The sequence below is a fragment of the Dipodomys merriami genome, unplaced genomic scaffold (genome assembly GCF_024711535.1).
Source record: "Dipodomys merriami isolate MVZ:Mamm:240054 unplaced genomic scaffold, mDipMer1.0.p SCAF_518, whole genome shotgun sequence".
NCBI lineage: Eukaryota > Metazoa > Chordata > Mammalia > Rodentia > Heteromyidae > Dipodomys > Dipodomys merriami.
Window position 1 is genome coordinate 94,587 of NW_027206089.1, and position 21,160 is coordinate 115,746.

At 41.2% G+C, this 21,160-nt stretch overlaps 1 protein-coding gene across 5 annotated transcripts in view; it reads left to right on the forward strand.

Annotated features, from left to right (window-relative positions):
• The window catches only part of Chd8 (chromodomain helicase DNA binding protein 8), a 70,782-nt gene that overhangs the window by 741 nt on the left and 48,881 nt on the right, over positions 1-21,160 (forward strand). The window contains exon 1 of one of the 5 annotated variants that reach the window (XM_069998364.1): positions 13,789-13,849. The exons of the other annotated variants lie outside the window; for them this stretch is intronic. The gene's annotated coding sequence lies outside the window, so the exon portion shown is untranslated. Of the gene's footprint in view, positions 1-13,788; positions 13,850-21,160 lie in introns of those variants that run through there. 5 annotated transcript variants of the gene reach the window in all.

A 21,160-nucleotide genomic window follows, 5' to 3' on the forward strand; every position in this document is an offset into this window, starting at 1 on the left:
TAGAGGACCCCCTCCCCCTGCCTCGTAGCTCATGGACTTATTTACTTGTCTCTAGTATCCCGAACGCAGCAGCACTTTTTAAAGGGTCAATCCTCAAGTGATTAAATCCTCACAGAAGAAGTTAGTAGGGACCGATCTTTTCAATGAGTGAGCCAGATCAGAGATTTAAAATTGTAGGTCATTTTCCTTTTAAGTCTAGACAGTGGAGAATGTCTTAGACACAAGACTAGAGAACTGCGTTGTCAGTGTTTGCTAAGATCCTATCGTGATAACAGCATTCACAGATCATTCATTAGCATGTTCTGAGTTTGTCAGTACAGTAAGGATTGGATATCTTGAGTATTAATATCTCAGGTAAGATCCTAGCTTCTGAAGGATACACTAGATACTAATGATACTGTGATTTGGATAATGTTTTCGGTTAATTACAGGATCCCTTCCAATAGGTTCTAGAACAAGTGTGGTAAACTTCATAAGGCCGGATGTGGGAGAGTTCATATTTCAGTTATATTTAGGTTATTCCAAACCTTTAAAAAATGTTATAAGAAAAAACATTTTCCCTTACGAAACATTCTGTTTCTAAGAGTGGCATGTTAGTGATCTGCAAGGCAAGATGAAAGACATTGGCTAAATACATATGTGAAGGTTCTGGGGGTGTAACAGTGCATGTGCTTAGCCCCAAAGACCTGGGTTCGAAGTCTTGTCCCCCAAAATGTGATGGGTAGAAGAATGATTAAATTGAAATAACAAAGAAATAAGACACAAAACAGGGATTTTTGCTGTTGTTTCAGTACTGGGGCTTAAACTTGGGTCCTGAGCACTATCCTTTAACTTTTTCACTTAAGGCTGGCATGCTACCTTCACTTCCAGTTTTTTACTAGTTAATTGGAGATGAGTTGTAGTTTCAAGTAGAGTTCCTAAAATCTCAGCCTCCTGAGTAGCTATGATTGCAGGTGTGAGCCACCAGTGCTGGTGAAGATATGGACTTGATGAAGGAATGTACGAGTAATTGCATAAATCATGGCTCTGCTACATTTGATCCATTCTGTACATCTGGCATTTTGATTTTGTCAGTTCTCCAGTTGACAAAATCCTTGTAGATATGGATAACACAGTGTTCTGTCGAGCTTGTGTATCATTAGGAAACATGTTGGATTTCCTGGGACACCTTTCTTATAAGTTGAGATGTCTTAACTTGTGGTACCTAATTCCTGAAGACTTTTGGTTGTAGCAAGTAAAACAAAATGACATTTTACATGAAGGATTTGAGTTTCTGATAGGAATTGGAGGATAGTGAGGGTATTTTTTCTTTCTTTCTTTTTTTTTTTTTTTGTTGTTGGTTGTGGGGCTTGAACTCAGGGTATTGGCACTGTCTCTGAGCTCTTTTGCTCAAGGCTAGCATTCTACCACTTAGAGCCACAGCTCCACTTTCTGCTTCCTGGTTAATTGGAGATAGGAGTCTCACTGATTTTCCTGCCCAAGCTGGCTTTGAACCATGATTCTCAGATCTCAGCTTCCTTGTGTACCTAGAATTACAGGCATGAGCCAGTAGTCTTGGTGAAAGGCATTCCTTAAAGAAACGATTAGATATATCTCCCTTGAAAAAGTAATCTTTATTGTTATTATTGTTACTTTTTTGTGACACTAGGCTTTGAACTCATGGTCTCACACTCACTTGGATGAATTGAAACTAAGATCCTCAGATCTCAGCCTCCTGAGTAGCAAGGATTACAGGCATGAGCCACTGGTGCCTGGCCTCTCCCTGAACTTTTTTTAAAATATTTTTTTTATTGAGATTAAGTGATTACATAAATTTCACACTTAAAATTTAAATTAAATTTCATACTTAAAATCACAAACACATTTTAGCCTTCATAAGGCAGTTGTCCTTATCATGATGTTTAATGTTTGTGAATTTTTTTTTCCTTTTTTTTTTTGTTGGTTGTCGGGGTCTGAACTCTGGGTCTGGGCACTGTCCCTCAGCACTTCAGCTCAATGCTGGCGCTCTGCCACTTGAGCCACAGCGCCACTTCCACCTTTTTTTGCTTATGTGGTGCTGAGGAATTGAACCCAGGGTCTCATGCATGAGAGGCAAGCACTCTACCACTGAGCCACCTTCCCAGCCCCAGTGTTTGTGAATTCTATGAGCTTTGACAATACAACTATTTCCTCCATGTCGGGTGATATGTATATTTTCTTCCTTTTGCTTAGTGTAAGCTGTTCCATTTAGTCTTCTACCACTTTGAGCCACAGCTCCACTCCTGGTTTTCTGGTGGTTAACTGGAAATAAGAGTCTCATGGACTTTCCTGCCCAGGTTGTCTTTGAGCCACTGAGCTGCGTTCCTCAGATCACAGCAGCCTCCTGAGTAACTAGGATTACAGGTGTGAGCTACCAGCACCTGGTTAAGATTTTTTTTTTTGGGTCCAGTCGTGGGGCCTGAACTCTGGGCCTGGGTGCTGTCCCTCAGCTCTTCAGCTCAAGGCTAACGCTCTACCACCTGAGCCACAGCGCCACTTCTGGCTTTTTTCTTTTTGCTTATGTGGTGCTGAGGAATCGAACCCAGGGCCTCATGTATGCAAGGCAAGAGCTCTACCACTGAGCCACCTTCCCAGCCCAAGAATTTTTTTTTTTTTTTTTTAGCAGTACTACCATTTGAGAGTAATTTGTGGGTGCCAAAATTATGCTTCCTTACTGAATAAGATTTAATTTCATCTGTGGAAGAACTATAACCTTCAAATGTTCTCAGTTCTGGAAGAATCAACCCTAATATTCTATTGATCCTAATACCTGGAAAGAATTTCACTCATTCATTCATGAAAACATTCATTTTTCTGGATCCTTTAGCCTCATCCTGAGAACTCGAACTCACTGTACTTCTGAACTTGTGTTTGAGCAAATCTCTGATCTTTTTATATCTTTAAGGACAGATCATAAAAAGATCTGTCCTTGCATTACTGTGACTATCTAGTATTTACTATTTAGCCTTAGCATTTGATTCATTGATAGACTGTTAATGTTTCCTGTCTGTTTGCCTTTTTTATCACCCTCTCAATTTTTTTATTTTGCTTCACAAGGTTGATCATCATCTTGTTATGATTTTGTTCATTTTGTGTTTTAATTCTGACATTGTGACTTTTTGTCTTTCTGTTTAGCTGAGACTTTTAAAGGAATGTAGAGAGACCCCAATTTTTAAAGGTTCCTTAGGAATCCAGTACTCAAATGATAGTTATATTTTTATGTAAGGAAGCTGTTGTATGAACAGTTTCTATTGCCTAAAAGTTTAACCATTTACTACATCCTAAACATTGTTCTAGATGACCCTTTCCATTCTCAAACTCTTAGTTTTATGTGTATGCTTTGGAAGTTAGTGTATTACCTTTTGTGTTTTATAACCATTTAATACTACTTTTCAATTTTTCATTGTATTTGTATTATGAAATAAATCCATCTCTTTGTAGTTACTGAATGTTTTTAATCTAAGCTACAAAACGTATTAATGAGGTTATTCATTAAGCTATTTTTCAGATAACTTTTTTTTTTGTCTTTTTGTTACATGTTTATTTTTGTCCTTCACTTAGGTTCTTGGGTTATTTAATGTCACATGAAACAATATGATCAACTTAAAAATAATATTTATCTTGCCTTCAGGTTGCAGCAAGAGATTTTTAAAAATAAAACAAGATTCAGTAGGCCTAGGTAAGAATTAGCCTGTCATACATTCTTGTTTTAAAGTCTTCAGCATCCAGAAACATGTTCTGAGCATCGCAGAAACATAGAGGGGACCTAGATAAACTGCTAGCTTGGTCAAATTCAAACTATCAGTTTATGTCCTCAGTAGTCTATGGAGTTCTCAGAACAGTTACTGCTATGCATAATTACTAATAAAAGATTCACAATGTTGTTGAAAGAAACATCCTTGATTTTGTTTACTCTGAATATTTCCAGAGAAATACCCTGTATAGGGCTTTATTTTATTTATTTTCAGACCTTAATTCATTTTTAAAAGGGTAAGACATAGTAGCATAAGCCTGTAATCCCAGCACTTAAATGGCTGATGCAGGGGTAGTCCAATTTCAAGGTCGGCCTAAGCTACCTAGTTTTTGTCTCAAAAATAAAAAGGGGCAGGGGTATTTGAGGCATGGCTCAAGTGGTAGAGTACTGCCAAGCAAACTGATCATGAGCTGGAGGCCCTAAGTTCAAGCCATGATACTGATACAGAGAAATAACCAGGCAGGCAGGCAGATAGACTGACAGACAGCACACATGCACACACGCACGCAGGATACTTGAGTGGCATGCTACAGAATTTGCAAGGTAATAGTTTCCCTCCCTCCCTCCTTCCTTCCTTTCTTTTTTGCCGGTCATGGGGCCTGAACTCTGGACCTGGGCGCTTGCTGTCCTTCAGCTCTTCAGCTCAAGGTTAGCCCTCTACCACTTGAGCCACAGCGCCACTTCCGGCTCTTCCTGCTTATGTGGTGCTGAGGAATCGAACCCAGGGCCTCATGCTTGCCAGGCAAGCACTCTACCACTGAACCACCTGCCCAGGTTTCCCCCCTCTTTTTTTTCCTCAAGCCTAATGTTCTACTACTTGAGCCATAGCTCTACTTCTGCCTTTTTGGTGGTTAATTGGAGATAAGAGTCTCATAGACTTTTCTGTCAGGTATGGCTTCAAACCACCATCCTCAGACCTCAGCCTCCTGAGTTGCTAGGATTATACACGAGCAAGTATGCAGCTTCTAAGAATATGTCAATAACTTTCTGAGAAAGATTATATGGTAACTAAATTCTCTCATCCCTGTTGCTGCTGAGCTACCCCCTCAGTCCAGTAATTGAATTAATTCTTAATTTCAATTTAAAAGAAGGATGTTTGACATTTGTAAAACCCTTTTCTAGAGGGTGGGACACACCAGTCTGTGTTGCTTTATTTGCATATGAAGTTTATACAATACCATACTCTTGCATGTTTTACATGTCCCCAGTGGGGACTTTTTTTTTTTTTTATAAATGAGATCATATACATGTTTCACACACACACACACACACACACACACACACACACACACATCACTTCCTTTCACTGCTCTCCTGAAAGTTACTGGAGTCAAAGGCTGGATCATGCAAAGAGAACTGCAACCACACGGCCTCTTGAGGTGCAGAATTCTAAGTTAACATAGTCAGATTTGAGGTAAATGGAGTGCTAGTGAAATAGACATTGTCACAGTCCTACAGACATGAACATAATTAGTTCAGTTACCTGGGATATTGCCCTAGACATCATTGTTGGTTCAAGTCTACTGGATGGCTAGGAGGTGAAAGGCATGTACTGCTTTCTCAGCATGTTATTACTAGGATTCTTTTTATCCTGCCTAGCAGCCCTGCTAGTCTAATTGTCACACACACACACACACACACACACACACACACACACACACACACACACACACACACACACACACACACACACACACACACACACACACACACACACACACACACACACACACACACACACACACACACACACACACACACACACACACACACACACACACACACACACACACACACACACACACACACACACACACACACCCTCCCTCCCAATAGTCCACTTAGCAGATCTGGTAAGCTTTAAAGGATAGTTTTGCTTTCCAATGAGTTTTTGGTGGTACTATTTTAAAATAATGAATAAAGAATAATAAATTCCTTTTTATTTGCCTACTGTGTGTCAAGCATTACATATTTTCTTTTAATCTTTAGAATTACTCTGAAATGTTTTAGATGTTAGCTTCATTTTACAGAAGAGAAAGATGTAAGTAACTGTACTATAAGGAGGACTCTGGTCTTTCTGACTTCAAAGTCCTTTTTGTTATCCAGTCTCTTTCTATTAAAAAGTTCATTGGTGGGGCTGGGAAGGTGGCTCAGTGGTAGAGCGCTTGCCTTGCATGCAAGAGGCCCTGGGTTCGATTCCTCAGCACCACATAAGCAAAAAGAAAAAAGCCGGAAGTGGCGCTGTGGCTCTAATGGTAGAGCGCTAGCCTTGAGCTGAAGAGCTGAGGGACAGCGCCCAGGCCCAGAGTTCAGGCCCCACAACTGGACCCCCCAAAAAAAAAAAAAAAAGTTCATTGGTAAGAGATGGTCTTTGACCACACTAGTAGATAGGGTAGGCAGGTATGTAGTACCTTGTTAAAGCTGTACTGTTAACAGTTGTAGAAGTATGAGCATGTAACTTTCTTTTTGTGTTTGTTTTTATACCTCTGTTAAGAGGAAAAAGAATAATAGTTAATTTTATTTTGGATAGTTTTTTTTTTTTTTCGGGGTGGGGGGTACTAGAGTTTGAACTCATAGTATCATTGCTTGCTTAGCAAGTGCTTCACTGACAAACAATACCTCTAGTCTTTTTTATACTGGTCATTTTTGAGTTAGTTAGTTTGCTTCTAGCTTGGGTACGTGCATGTGAACAACAATCCTGCTATTTTTCATTTCCCATTGTAGGTATGATGAGAGGTATGTGCTAACTCACTCATCTTCCTTTGATGGAATATCATGAACTTTTCTGTCTGGTCTTGGCAGCAGCTGGGATCTACCTGATCTCAGCCTCCCAAGTAGCTAAGATTACAAGCATGAGCCACCAGCATGTGGTTTTAACTTATTTTGAAGATTATGTGAGAAAGCTCTACAAAGGGGAAATCACTTGGTAAGGCATATGTGTGTGTGGGGTGTGTGTGTGTGGTGTGTGTATGTACATACATACGTGTGTGTGTGTGTATGTGTGTGTATATATATATATATATATATATTACTGCATTAAGCCAGTGCAAGTCAATTTATTTCACTAAATTATCATCAATCTTATGTCACTGGGGTTAAATTTTGTGCTGAGAAATAGAAGTCTGATAACCATATTTTATAATGTTCTTCTACTTTGGTGTGTGTGCTTGGTACTGAGGTTTGAATTTAAGGCCTCATGATTGCTTAGCTAGTGTTCTACCACTTGAGACATGCCTCTAGCCTTGTTTTTTACTGGGCAATTGAAGATAGGTTTTATGGTTTCGTTCTTTTTTTTTTTTTTTTTAACTTTCTGCCTATGCTGGCTTGAAACCAAGATCTTCCATGTCGAAGCCTCCTGAGTAGCTAGGATTACAGGTGTAAGCTACTGGTATCAGACATCTCTTTTTCTGTGTCTCTCTGTTTCTCTCTTATTACAGTGGTAGTAATTAACCAGCAAAAGCAGGACTGGAGATATGGTTTAATGGTAGTGAACAAGCTGAAAAAGCTTGAGCTTAAAACCCCAGTATTACTACAAAAATAATAAATAAAAATTGAAGCTTATGTCTGTAATCTTAGCTGAGAATCTTGGTTCGAAACCAGACAAGGCAGGAAAGTCCCTGAGACTTTTGTCAGTTGTGTAGCTTGAACTTGGGGCCTGAACCCTTACTCAAGGCTAGTGTGCTACCACTTTGAGCCACAGAGCCACTTCCAGTTTTCTGATGGTTAATTGGAGAGTCTTAAGAGTCTCATGGACTTTTCCTGCCTGGGCTTGCTTTGAACTGTGATCCTCAGATCTCAGCCTCTGATGTAGCTAGGATTACAGCCATGTGCCACCAGCACCTGGCTCCCTGAGACTCTTAGCATACCCCCTACCCCCAAAACAAACAGAATGAAACACAACCTAGAAGTTGAGCTGTGGCTCAAGTGGTAGAGTGCTAGCCTTGAATGAAAAAGCTCAAGGACAGTGCTCTCAGGTTTTGAGTTCAAGCTCCAGGACTGGGGGGAGGGGGCGGGGGGAGGAGGTTACAGGGGAAAAAAAATGTATTAAAGAAAATAGTTGTAGGGGCTGGGAAGGTGGCTCAGTGGTAGAGCACTTGCCTTGCATGCCTGAGGCCCTGGGTTCAATTCCTCAGCACCACATAAGCAAAAAGAAAAAAGCTGGAAGTGGCGCTGTGGCTCAAGTGGTAGAGTGCTAGCCTTGAGCTGAAGAGTGCCCAGGCCCAGATTTCAGGCCTCACGACCGGACCCCCCCCAAAAAAAAAATGAATCCATGCTCTAATTTGTGAGTCATAAGGGTATAGTATCCATTTGCTAAAGGGATAAATTAATTTTATTAATTTCAATAATGATTATTACATTGTAGAAAATATTCTTTTATGTGTGTTACTATGTGTCAAGCTATGTGTGCTCCAGGTTCTAAAAAGTGGCGATGCTTATGATTTTATGATCCTCTGACTATTTCTATTGGGAAAGTGTGTCACTGCCCATTTGCTGACATTGCAGTCTGAGTGTCTGCTGAGGAACCTCCCCCTACCCTCTGCAGTTTCACTCCCACACACCTTTGCTTGCAAGTTCAGTTCAGTGAATTCCTTCAGCAAAAGTACATTTAATGCCCATTACCACCTGAACAAGTTATAAACAGTCCTTGCCCTTGAGGAACTTGCGTTCAATTGGGGGAGGTAGGCCCATCAAACCATTAGTTATATGATCTTTGCTACAAAAAAGAAGTATTGAATATTAAAAGAGAAATTAAATTAGGAGCATGTAACTTAGAAAGTGGTATGTTGGGTCGTTAAGATTGTCACTCCAGGGGGCTGGGAAGGTGGCTCAGTGGTAGAGTGCTTGTCTTGCATGCATGAGGCCCTGGGTTCAATTCCTCAGCACCACATAAGCAGAAAAGGCTGGAAGTGGCAATGTGGTAGAGTGCTCACCTGAGGGACAATACCCAGGCTGAGAGTTAAAGCCCCACGACTGATCAAAAAAAAAAAAAAAAAGATTTTGACTCCAGCTGGGTGCCCGTGGCTCTTGCCTGTAATTCAAGCTGCTTAGGAGGCTGAGATCTGAGGATTGCAGTTCAAAGCCAGGCAGGAAAGTCCAGGAGACTTATCTCCAACTAACCACCAGAAAGCCAGAAATGGCTCTGTGGCTCAGTGGTAGAGCACTAGGCATGAACTGAAGAGCTGAGGGACAGCACCCAGGCCCAGAGTTCAAGCCCCATTACCGACCCCTCCCCCCAAAAAAAATAGGGGATGGGGGATGGGATGTAGGTCTGTGGGAGATTATGTAGATATAAAGTCCTAGGTTCAATTCCCCAGTACTACCCCTTCCCCCCCCCCCAAAAAAAAAAAAAAAAGAAAAGAAAGCATGAAGAATTAAATAGAGAAACCAGTTAGATGGTAGTTCCCTGAATTATTATCCAGGGAAGTGAAGAAGCAGTAGAAGCAAAAGTAGATGATAGATTTGAAGGATATTTAGAAGACAAGTTTTTTTTTTTTTCATTTGTTTGTTTGTTTGTTATTTCCCTGGTACTAGAGCTTGAACTCAGGGCTTGGGTGGTCTCCTTTGGCTTTTTTGCTCTACCACTTGAGCCACAGCTCCATTTTCAGCTTTCTTGCCTGGGCTGGCTTTGAACTGTGATCATCAGATCGCAGCCTCCTGAGAAGCTAGGATATAGGTATAGACATTGGCAAAGTAATTTTCCCACCCCAACATCTATCCAACATTTGTTGAGTACCAGTGGCTCACACGCTTGTCTCAGGAGGCTACTTGTTCAAGTCACTTTCTATTTAACAATGGAGAGCAGGTTCCAAAAACTTTTAGATACTAAATTTGATGGACATTGAAAAGTTCTTATATTAGTGAACATTTTAGCCTTGTTTGATAAAACTGACGACTCTGTACCCTGAAGATCTTTACTCGCTAATTCTGTGACATTGCACAACTCTCTTCCCTTCATCCTCTAACCTGTTCTAATTGATAGCCTACTAAGTGCCAGTGGCTCACGCTTGTAATCCTAGCTTCTCAGGAGGCTGAGACCTGAGGATCAGTTCAAAGACAGCCTGTGCAGGAAAGTCCATGAGACTCTTAACTCCAATTAACCACCAGAAAACTGGAAGTGGCAATGACTTAAAATTATGGTAGAGCGCCAGCCTTGAGCAAAGGAGCTCAGGGACAGCACCCAGGCTTCAAGTTCAAGCCTTACAACAATAAACAAAAGACAATTAAAATAATAAAAACAATAAAATTTAAAAATAATAAAAATAGACAGATTATTCTGATCCTTAAATTCTACTATACTCCTGGTTTCCTCCTTATCTTTTCTTTCGCTACCAAAAACCATAAACAGTTGGGTCTCCAACTCAGTGTTTTACTTAGCCTATGTAGTATTTAAATTTTAAATTGTCTATATTTTAAACCTAGATAGTTTTACATAAAACCCCATATTTCTTGCTCTGGGAAAAATCTGAAGTTCTCCCTTAGCCTTGTGTGGATGTACATTTTTCCATACAATTCTCAGATCTCAGTCTCCTGAATAGCTAGGATTACAAGCTTGAGCCATCAGCACTCTGGAAGGCCCATGAGACTCTTATCTCCAATTAATCACCCAAAACCAGAAGTGGAGCTGTGACTCAAAGTAGTAGAGGCTAGCGCCTTGAGCAAAAGAGTTCAGGGACACTGCCTAGGCCAAATTCAACCAAAAACCAACTACAAACAACCAACAAACACAAACTCCACACTATGTATATATTTATTTATTTAATTTTTTTGTTGGCTGTGGGGCTTGAACTCTGGGCTGTCTCTGTGCTCTTCAGCTCAAGGCGAACGAACACTCTACCTCTTGAGCCACAGCACCACTTCCTGTTTTCTAGTGGTTTATTGGAGATAAGAGTCTCACGGACTTTCCTGCCTGGGTTGGCTTTGAACTGTTATCCTCAGATCTCAGCCTCCTTAGTAGTTAGGATTGCAGGCATGACCAAACTATGTCTTTGGTATCTCCTAAATTAATTTCCTTTTTTTCTTCTGTTTTTGTAATAGCACCCTGTTAATTTCACTGTCACCTTGTATTAGCACCAACATTTATCACTACTCTTCATTTCATATAAATATACACATAAACTGCCATGTCTACTAATAATTTGAGGGAGGGATTATGAGAATGTTATCTTCGCCTTCCAATATTAGCAGATTACTTAGTATAGTGTGTGCACAATAAATGGTGACATAATGAAGAAGCATTTAATGTAGATCTCAGAAGATAAATAGTATATAGACAGGACAAAGGAGTTAAGAACAATGTATAACTTGAAGGCAACAATATTAACTAGACCTAGATGGGAAATAATTGCAATAGTATCTTTTCTTTGTTTTTGCTAGCATATAAATGTGTTATAAAATAACAGTAAGAAATAGACTGAAGAGGCAACATATAGTTTTAAGATTATTTATTTACTTGTGCATGTCTTGCATGGGCTTGAACTCAGGGCCTAGGCACTGACTGTGAACTTCTTTGGTCGAGGCTGGTACTGTACTATTTGAGCTACAACTCTATTTCTGGCTTTTTGAAGGTTAATTGGAGACCAGTCTCACAGACTGTCCTGCTCTGCCTGGCTTTCAACCCCAATTCTCAGGTCTGAGCCTCCTGAGTAGAAATTATAGGCTTTGAGCCACTGGCACCAGGCTTAAGATTTCTTTCCTTTCCTTTTTTTTTTTTTTTTTGGTTGGTCTTGGGGCTTAAACTCTGGGCCTGGGCACTGTCCCTCAGCTCTTCAGCTCAAGGCTAGCACTCTACCACTTGAGCTATAGCACCACTTCTGGCTTTCTAAGTGTTTTATTGGAGATAAGAGTTTCACAGACTTTCCTACCTGGGCTGCCTTTGAACTTCCATCCTCCTGAGTAGCTAGGATTACAGGCATGAGCCACCACACCTGGCTAAGATTTATTTCTTTAATAGCAGATGCTTTAGAAAGTTGTTTTTTTTGTTGTTGTTGGTCGTGGGGCTTGAACTATGGGCCTGAGCACTGTTCCTCAGCTCTTCAGCTCTACCACTTGACCTACAGTGCCACTTCCAGTTTTTTGGTGGTTTATTGGAGATAAGAGTTTCATGGACTTTCCTGCCCAGGCTGGCTTTGAACTGTGATCCTCAGATCTCAGCCTCTTGAGTAGCTAGGATTACAGGCATGAGCCACTGGCACCTGGCTTAGAAAGTTTTTAAGCAAGAAGTTGGTTTGGACAAATTTTGTATTAGGATATTAATTTGATAGCAGAGTGAAATAAGAGGGAGAAAGACCAGTATTTTGTTGGTGGTTATTTTGTTGTTGTTGTTGAAGTAATAGGGTTTCAACTCAGGGCCTCAGTGCTTGCTAGCCAAGTGCTATTCTAAGACTTCTTTTCTCAAGAACAAGCAAATACATGAATAAAATTTTGCAGCAGCTGGGTGCTGGTGGCTTAGGCCTGTGATCCTAGTTACTGGGGAGGCTGAGATCAGAGGAATGTCTATGAGACTCTTACCTGCAATTAACAACCAAGACAAGCTAGAAGTAGAGCTGTGGCTCAAATGATAGGGAAGTGGCCTTTAATAAAAAAAAGCTCAGGGACAGCACCCAAGTCTTGAGTTCAAGCCCCAGGACTGGCACAGGAAAAAAGACTGCAGCAGACAGAAAAATCAGATATATAAGTTCTCTCTTGTTTGCATAAATTCTTTTATATGTAAATTTTCCACTTTTGACTTTTTGGAGATAGGAGTCTCCTGGACTTCCTTCCCTGGGTTGGTTTTGACTGGTGATTATCAGGTCTCAGCCTCCTGAGTAGCTATGATTACAGGTGTGAGCCACCAGTGCCTAACCATATGTATAAATTCTGACTTTACCACTCATTTGAATAGTCAAATCATCCAGTGTTGCTATAAAAAGGTGGTTGACTTGTTAGGATAGTCTTTTCCAACTCCAAACTATGCCTTTTATGACCTAATCAGACTTGGCAAATGATTGGATAGTAGTAGGTACAAGAGGATGTTTTAGAGATACCTTTGATGTTTTGAGCTTGAGTGAATGGGAAGCAGTGTTGAAGCATATATGCTAATAGGGTGTTCCTAGCATACCTAATGGTAACATTGGAATCTTTAAAATAGGCAAGTTGAGGCCAGCTTTCTTCCTAGTTTAGGCCTTAGAATACAGAAAATAAGATCTTAATCTTTTAGATACTTTTCAGATGAAACTAGTGATGTATTTTAATGATTGGCTTTGGTAGATTTAAGCTTGTGTATCACTATTGTGGGGTTAGAGTTGTCTGACTAGGCCTACTGGGAATTAGAGTGGGCTTGAGTGGCATTGCAAAGTGGACACTAACCACTGTATCTGAGTTTGTGGGTGGGGAATGGGTGTATGTGGGCACCTGTGATAACTTTCTAGAAAGCAGTGCTGCTACTGAAGGGTTTAAGTGTTAGGTTTGTAAGCCAGCCTTATGGATTATGGCAGAAAGATTGCTTTATCTTTTAAGAGCAAAAAGCTCCATATTCCAGTCAGTAGGTTGATTATGATGGAGGGAAGATTTGGTACCTTTTATTGGGTAGTGATACAATAAGATACAGTCACTACAGGAAAGTGGGTTGACAGGGAGGGCTGCAGAGGTTGCAGAGGGAGGCGGAGCTGGCCTGGCGCGGCACACTCCCTCTTAAGTTTTCACTTGGTGTGCAGAATACAGTGTGGTAAATTTAATTCCCAGGACTGGTTTGCTGCACCATCAGACTGTTCTTCTGGCCAGGATCCTTACTCCGCGCCCCCCCCGCCCCCTCCCACCCCCCCCCTCCCCAAGCAAGCTGCAGGCTTCGCCTGGGCCCTAGAAACCGGATAGGCCTCTCCGTGCACTCTCAACCTAACTGAGGGGGGAGGGGAGGGGAGCTCCCTCTAGTCCCACCCTTTGCGCTGTTTGCGTTTCTGCGCCTTTCATGAGTGGCAGTGAACTTTGGCCAATCAGGACGTGGGGCGGGCAGGCGCCTCATGTTAGGTTGCGCAGGAGGAGGGGAAACTGGTGCTGGAGAGACAGCGAGAGGGGCGAACCGGCCCCCCACGGTCGCTGCAGGTAAAGCCGACTCTCTCTCACTGGGGTGAGGCACCGCTGTTTTTCTTTTTCAGGGCTTGTTTGAGCCTCTCAGTCTGCAGCTTCCATCCTAACATTGCTCCTATCCATGGCATCCACCCCCCCCATCTTCTCGTCTTGGCCATCCCCACCCTGGGGCACCCCCGCAACCTCCTTACCTCAAGTGCATGTATCTCATCACCATTTTGGGGGTGCCAGTTACCCGAAATCTCTCACCTGTGCATGTGCAGTATGGGCCTTACTGGCACTAACCCTGGCCGTATGAGCAGGTAATGTACTCGATTCCCCCCACCCCCACCCGGTCGCGTTTTCCTCCGTCAGCTCTTCACTTCCTTACCTGGTCCATTCCCCTTTTTCATGAGTACATAATTTCTGTAGTTTCTTCTTTCCCCTTGGAAAAATACATGCTTTTAGCTTTCGTAGTTGGTTTTTTTGCTTTCCATATTTATAGTGAAGGGCTCACTTTTACCAGCCATATTTATCCCAAATATCCATACCCCTGGTTGAGGTGAGTGCTTTTTCCTTCTGTAATTAGGGGGAAAGAGAGCCACATATTTGGCAGTAAGAATGGTGAAGACAGGTAAAATGGCCTAGGATCTTGAATTTCTGGAGGAAATCTAGTGGCTTCAAGTTAATATCTCCATTTTTTATTTCTTTGACCTCCACCCTGGACCCTGGTTTACTCTAGCTTTCAATTACATTCACTTTTCCTATTTTTGTATACGATTTCAAGCTCTGTGTGACTCATAAATGTCATCAGAGTACAATTTTTTCCCTGTTAAAATTCTATTGAGGATTTTTACTTTTGCCCTCCTGATTACTTTTTCATCCAAAATTAAGCTGTTTCTACCCATTTTATGTTTCAATAACTTGTGTTTGTGTCTATCATACAGCTGATCCTCTTGGAAAGGATACAGTTTCTGACAAGATTTATACAAGATAGTTTATTTTCTGAACCTTTGAACAGGTAGTGATTAATGTGTGTTACTTTATAAAAGTGCACATTTCAGAAAAAGGTCAGTATTGCTCAATATGGCATTTGTTCATTATCATCTAAGAGGATGCACAGTACACAGAAATGGAGAATGGATGTCTGTAGTTCTGTTTATATAATTTTATCTGTTAGACAATGGAATAATCTTTGTTGCAGTGTTTCTCTTCCATCAAATCTTACCCATCCCAGAGATACTGATACATTTTCCCTACTAGGCATGCTGCTTTTTCTGTTTTCACTATCCTGCTCCCCATGTTTTTATTTTTTATAGATCAATCCTTATTGGTCCAAAGATTTTTGACCAGTTTTACCAAATAGAAATCACCTAAATGAAGAGATATAAAACTAAAAATATAAAGCTGTGATATTGAATTAATATTTTGAAATTACATTTATCCCTACTTTCAGTTCCCATAAGATCTTCTAAAGAAACCAGCCCTCCATCCCTCATTTGAGAATCACTGCTTTGTTGAAAGGTATGCAGAGACAGAGATGGAAAAATAATAGAGTAAAACTAAAATAAGATCTCTTTATGATAGGACAAACTGTTACAGAAATGGACAGCGGTAGGTTGCTCTATAACTATAAGCTCAGTGGTAGAACACTTCCTTAGCAAGAGGTCTCGTGTAGCTCAGTGGTAGAACATTTGTCTAGGAAGAGGCCTTGGGTTTGATCCCCAGCACCATACACATATAACTATACACACCAAGACAAAAAAAAGGGCAAAGGTGAGGGAAAACATAATACAACAAGGGAGTTGGAATGCTATCTCAAAAGATGTCAGAGAACTGTGTTAAAGGTTATAAACCTGCTGAAGAATATCAGTTCAGAGCTGGGAATCTGGCTTGGTGGTAGAGTGCTAGCCTTGAGCAAAAGAAACTCAGGGACAGTGCCTAGGCCCTGATTTTAAGCACTAGGCCTGTCAACAACAACAAACAATCAAAATTCATACTTTATGAAGGAATAATTTGCAAGAAATAGGTGAGATGAAGAGTTATTGTTATGTATAAAGTTTTTCTATCAGTAACTAGCTTATAGGTTTATAGGTAGTTTTCTTTGAATTTGAATCTTAACCGATTTTGTTTTGTTTTCTTCTCCACTCCTCTCCCCCACTCCCCAATCCTGTCAAGATTTCTGTCTGGACATGAGTCTGGACATTAATTTAGAATTATGAAAAGTGATGGAATATAGCTACTCAAAAATTGACTTCCATTTTGAGAACACTCGTGTTTATATTCTGGTTAACTGAGCCAAGACTGGTTGTTCATTGTTAATATGATAAAAGTCAGTATCACTTTATTATCTGGACAGTTGTTTTACCTTGAAATCTAGTGGGCATATGTTTTTTTTTTGGGGGGGGGAGGTCCGGTTGTGGGGCCTGAACTCTGGGCCTGTGTGCTGTCCCTCAGCTCTTCAGCTCAAGGCTCGCACTCTACCACTTGAGCCACAGCGCCACTTCCGGCTTTTTTCTTTTTGCTTATGTGGTACTGAGGAATCAAACCCAGGGCCTTATGCATGCAAGGCAAGCAGTCTACCACTGAGCCACCTTCCCAGCCCCATGGGCATGTTTTTACTAGCAGGGTTTAAACTATGGAAAAGAGTATTCATGAGATAGACAAGCTTGGTAGAATGGGCCACATGTGGCTGCAGTCAGATTGACCCACAAGTAGTAAGAAAAAAAGAGGAGGAAAGGAATGTTTATATGGAGGAGGTTTAACCCTATGAAAATCAAGAACAGGACAGGCGTTGGTGGCTCATGCCTGTAATCCTACCTACTCTGGAGGCTGAGATCTGAGGATCGGGGTTCCAGCCCAGGCAGAAAAGGCTGTTCTGAGACTCATACCAATTACCCACCAGAAAACCGGAAGTGGCACTGTGGCTCAAACGGTAGAGCACTTGCCTTGGGCTGAAGAGCTCAGGAGAGAGAGGGAGGAAGAGGGAGGGAGAGAGAGAGAGAGAGAGAGGAGAGGGGAGAGGGAAGAGAGGAGAGAGAGTGTGCTGGACGGTAGTGGTTTATCCCTGTAGTCCTGCTTAGGACGCTGAAATCTGAGGATTGCAGTTCGAAGCCAGTGCAGGAAAGTCCCCTGAGACTCTATCTACGGTAAACTCTGGAAAAGCCACAAGTGGCACTGTGGCTCAAGGGGTAGCATGCTAGCCCTTGGACAGAGCGCAGGACCAGAGTTCAAGCCCCAGGACCCACCAAAAGAGACACTAGGATGAAAAATACATAGGAATAATACTGTGAGTTGTTCCTCAAATGCTTTTTCCCATAATGCCCTGAGTAACCATGCAACCAATGAAGAGCCAGGGCAGTGCATGCACAAGCCATCAAGCAATCAGCGCAAAGTCCAGGAGAGGAGGGGAGGGTGTGTGTGTGTGTGTGTGTGTGTGTGTGTGTGTGTGTGTGTGTGTGTGTGTGTGTGTGTGTGTGTGTGTGTGTGTGTGTGTGTGTGTGTGTGTGTGTGTGTGTGTGTGTGTGTGTGTGTGTGTGTGTGTGTGTGTGTGTGTGTGTGTGTGTGTCCTACTGTATAGGGGTTTCCACCAAGAAGACTGTTGGATTTTTCTTTGGTCCTTCTCCACAAGAAGAGCCCCACTACATTTTTTCATGGCTTTTTTTACATTTTTAAATAAATTTACTCTGTATACTTAAAAAATATATGTATGAAATTAATTGGGTCAGTAGAGGTGAATTGGGATGGAGAAGTAATGATACTTGTGTTGTGGTAAAGTTTTTGACTTACTGAGCCTAGACTGAACCAGTAGAAGCATAAATTTGATCTGTAAGTTGGGCAAGGAGGTAAAGGATTGAGTCATATGAAGGTATGATTAAGGAGTTACTTCAGAAACTGTTAGCCTTGTTTCTTATTTAAAAAAACAAAAAAAATGCAATTATGACAAGCACCAGTGGCTCACGCCTGTAATCCTAGCTACTTAGGAGGCTGAGATCTAAGGATTTTGGTTTGAAGCCAGCCTGGGCAGGAAAGCACATGATATTATTATTTCCAGTTAACCACCAAAAGGCCTAAAGTGGAATTGTGCCAAAAGTGGTAGAGAACTATCCTTGAGCAAAAAAGGCTCAGGAAAGCACCCAGGCCCTGAGTTCAAGCCCCAAGACAGGCACCAAAAAAAAAGAGGGGGTAGAATTTTAGCCAGGCACCAGTGCCTCATATCTGTAATTATAGTTACTCAGGAGGCTGAGATTCTAAGGACCAAGGTTTGAAACCAGCTGGAGAAGAAAACTATGAGACTCTGTCTTCAAATTAACCAGCAAAAAGCTGTGCTGGAGGTGTAGCTTAGGTAGTAGCGCACCAATAGTAAGCAAAAAATCTAAGTGTTCAAGCCTTGTGTTCAAGACCCCATACCACAAAAAGAAAAAAAAAAAGTGAGATCTCTGCTCAGTGTGAAAAGGAATATAAAATTCTAGCACTTAGGAGGCTCAGGAAGGAGAATTCCAAGTTTAAGGCAGCCTGTACTACATAACAAACTCAAAACTAGCTGGTTAAACATAGTGAGACCCTGTCTCAGATTTCAAAAATTTTAAAAATATACTTAGTACAAATTATAAACAAGTGAGATTTCTCAAATTTGGCCATCACAGGGGAGAAGGAAAGCATTAGGTGGAAAAAATAGCAAGGTGTTGTTTCTAAACTATCAGCAAAAACTTCTGGTTAGATGGGCACTGGTAGCTCACATATGTAATCCTCGGTACTAAGAAGACTCAGATCTGATGATTGCAGTTCCAAGCCAGCCCAGGCAGGAAAGTCCATGAGACTCTGATCTCCAATTAACCAACAAAAAGCCAGAAGTGGAGCTGTGGCTCAAGTGGGAGAACATTATCCTTGAGCAAAAAAACTCAGAGACAATCAACATGTACTATGTTCACAAACTGCTTTGTTGAATGGCAACTCCTTTGTAAACTACTTAAAGATAACAAAAATATTTAAAAAGTTGTAACCAGTCAAAGAAAAACTCAGACAGTGTCCAGATCCTGAGTTCAAGCCCTAGAACTGGCACAAAAACAAAACAGAAATAACTTTTAGTCAGAGAAAACTTTGATTATAGTTCTTGTTTGCTTTTGTTTTTTTGGTTTTTTTTGGGTCCAGTTGTGGGGCCTGAACTCTGGGCCTGGGTGCTGTCCCTCAGCTCTTCAGCTCAAGGCTAGCACTCTACCACTTGAGCCCTAGCACCACTTCCGGCTTTTTTTTTCTTCTGCTTATGTGGTGCTGAGGAATCAAACCCAGGGCCTCATGCATGCAAGGCAAGCGCTCTACCACTGAGCCACCTTCCCAGCCCCTGATTAGTTTTTGTGTGACACTTAAGTCTAGAAATTTAGTGTAACTTCTCTCATTATAATGAAAAACAGAAGCAAGCAGGAGATAACTAGAAAAAAATAAGTGATGGTTGTATTTATAAAATGTGTAGAATTATTGAATAGGCTTTAATTAAATAAAAAAAAGTAATTCTGGAATTCAGTAATACTGGAATTCCAGTAATTCTGGAATAGTTTGGCCAAGAGTGGGAAGGGACGTGGATCTTGAGGTTTGAAAAGTGTATAGTTACTTGAGTTAGGGAAATGTTGCTCAGCACTGGTGGGTACCTGGTATACTTTGTTTTACTGATATGCCAGGAACTGAGGTTGCCCACTACTGAATCTGTTCTCTTTATGTTAGAGTTTCTCAAATATTACCCTACATTATGTTGTTTTGTAAGAATAAATGCAATGGTCTGAGGAAGGGGTAAAAGTCAATTTAGGGGTTACATGTAAGTCTCCTGTCAAACTTATACTGTGCCTCCAACAAATTTCTTTTTTTCTTTTTTGTCGGTCATGGGGCTTGAACTCAGGGCCTGAGCGCTGTCCCTGCGCTCTTCAGCTTAAGGCGAGTGCTCTACTGCTTGAGCCACAGAGCCACTTCCGGTTTTCTAGTGGTTTATTGGAGATAAGAGTCTCATGGACTTTCCTGCCCAGGCCCGGTTTTCTAGTGGTTTATTGGAGATAAGAGTCTCATGGACTTTCCTGCCCAGGCTGGCTTTGAACTTCAATCCTCAGATCTCAGCTTCCTGAGTAGCTAGGATTACAGGTGTGAGCCACCAGTGCCTAACTTCCTCCAACAAATTTCTTATCTGATGTCTTCCAAAAGTTTAGAGAAATAGTGTTTTCAAGCAAGACTTTCCTGGATTGTCAAACACTGACATCAAAGAACATTTATTTTGTGATGGGAAGGTGGCTCAGTAGTCGAGTGCTTGTCTTGCATGCATGAGGTCCTCGGTTCGACTCCTCAGCACCACATAAGCAGATAAAGCAGAAAGTGGCCCTGTGGCTCAAGTGGTAGAACGCTAGCCTTGAGCTGAAGAGCTGAGGGACAGCGCCCAGGCCCTGAGCTCCGGCCCCACGACTGGCAAAAAAAACAAAAAACAAAAACAAAAAAAGCCCAGTTCTTTCTTTTTCATTTATGTGGTGGTATTATTCCCTGTCTTTGGTTCTTCTCTTCCCTCCCTTCCTTTTCCCTCCCCTCCCATCCCTTCTTTCTTTCCTTCCTTCCTTCTTTCCTGCCACTTCTGGGACTTTAATTCAGAGCCTGAGCACTGTCCCTAACCATCTTATGCATAAGGTTAGCACTTTACTACTTGAGTCACAGCTTCACTTCTGGCTTTTTTGGTGGTTAACTGGTGATGTCTCATGGACTTAATTGCCTAAGCTGGCTTTCAAACCTTAATTCTCAGATCTCAGCCTCCTGAGTAGCTAGATTACAGGTGTGAGCCACCAGCATCCAGTTACAAGCAGGTTTTAATAGTTTTCACAAAGCAACTATATGGGCCTTCAGTTAATATGACAAGAACCTTAGGCGGTTTTAGTAAAATTAATAGAAATGCTTTAAAAAAGATGTAAATAATGGTGTGTATATTTAAAGGATATGGAGGTTCAAGTAATCACAAATTGCTTAGTTGTTAAAGGGGCAGAGGTTTAAGTTTATTTTATACAGTAGAACAACTGTAGGAGGGGTACTATTTAAGCTGAGAGATCTTTCGGGTAGCAATGAGCAGGTAAAGGAAGGTGTATCATGCAGGAACTACAGCATAATAGACAAAATCATATAGGTAGGGATCATATTAGGAGAACTATGTAGTTGGGCTGGAAAGAGTCCAACTGAAAGAGTTGGGATATAAATTGGAACCAGAATGTTGAGTCCCTTGTGAAGAAACTTTATGATCTTACATATGAGAAAGGTTTCTTAAAAGAGGATGAAATTCTATGTACAGATTGTTATATTTACCAGAATAAACTCTGAAAGTTCCTAGAT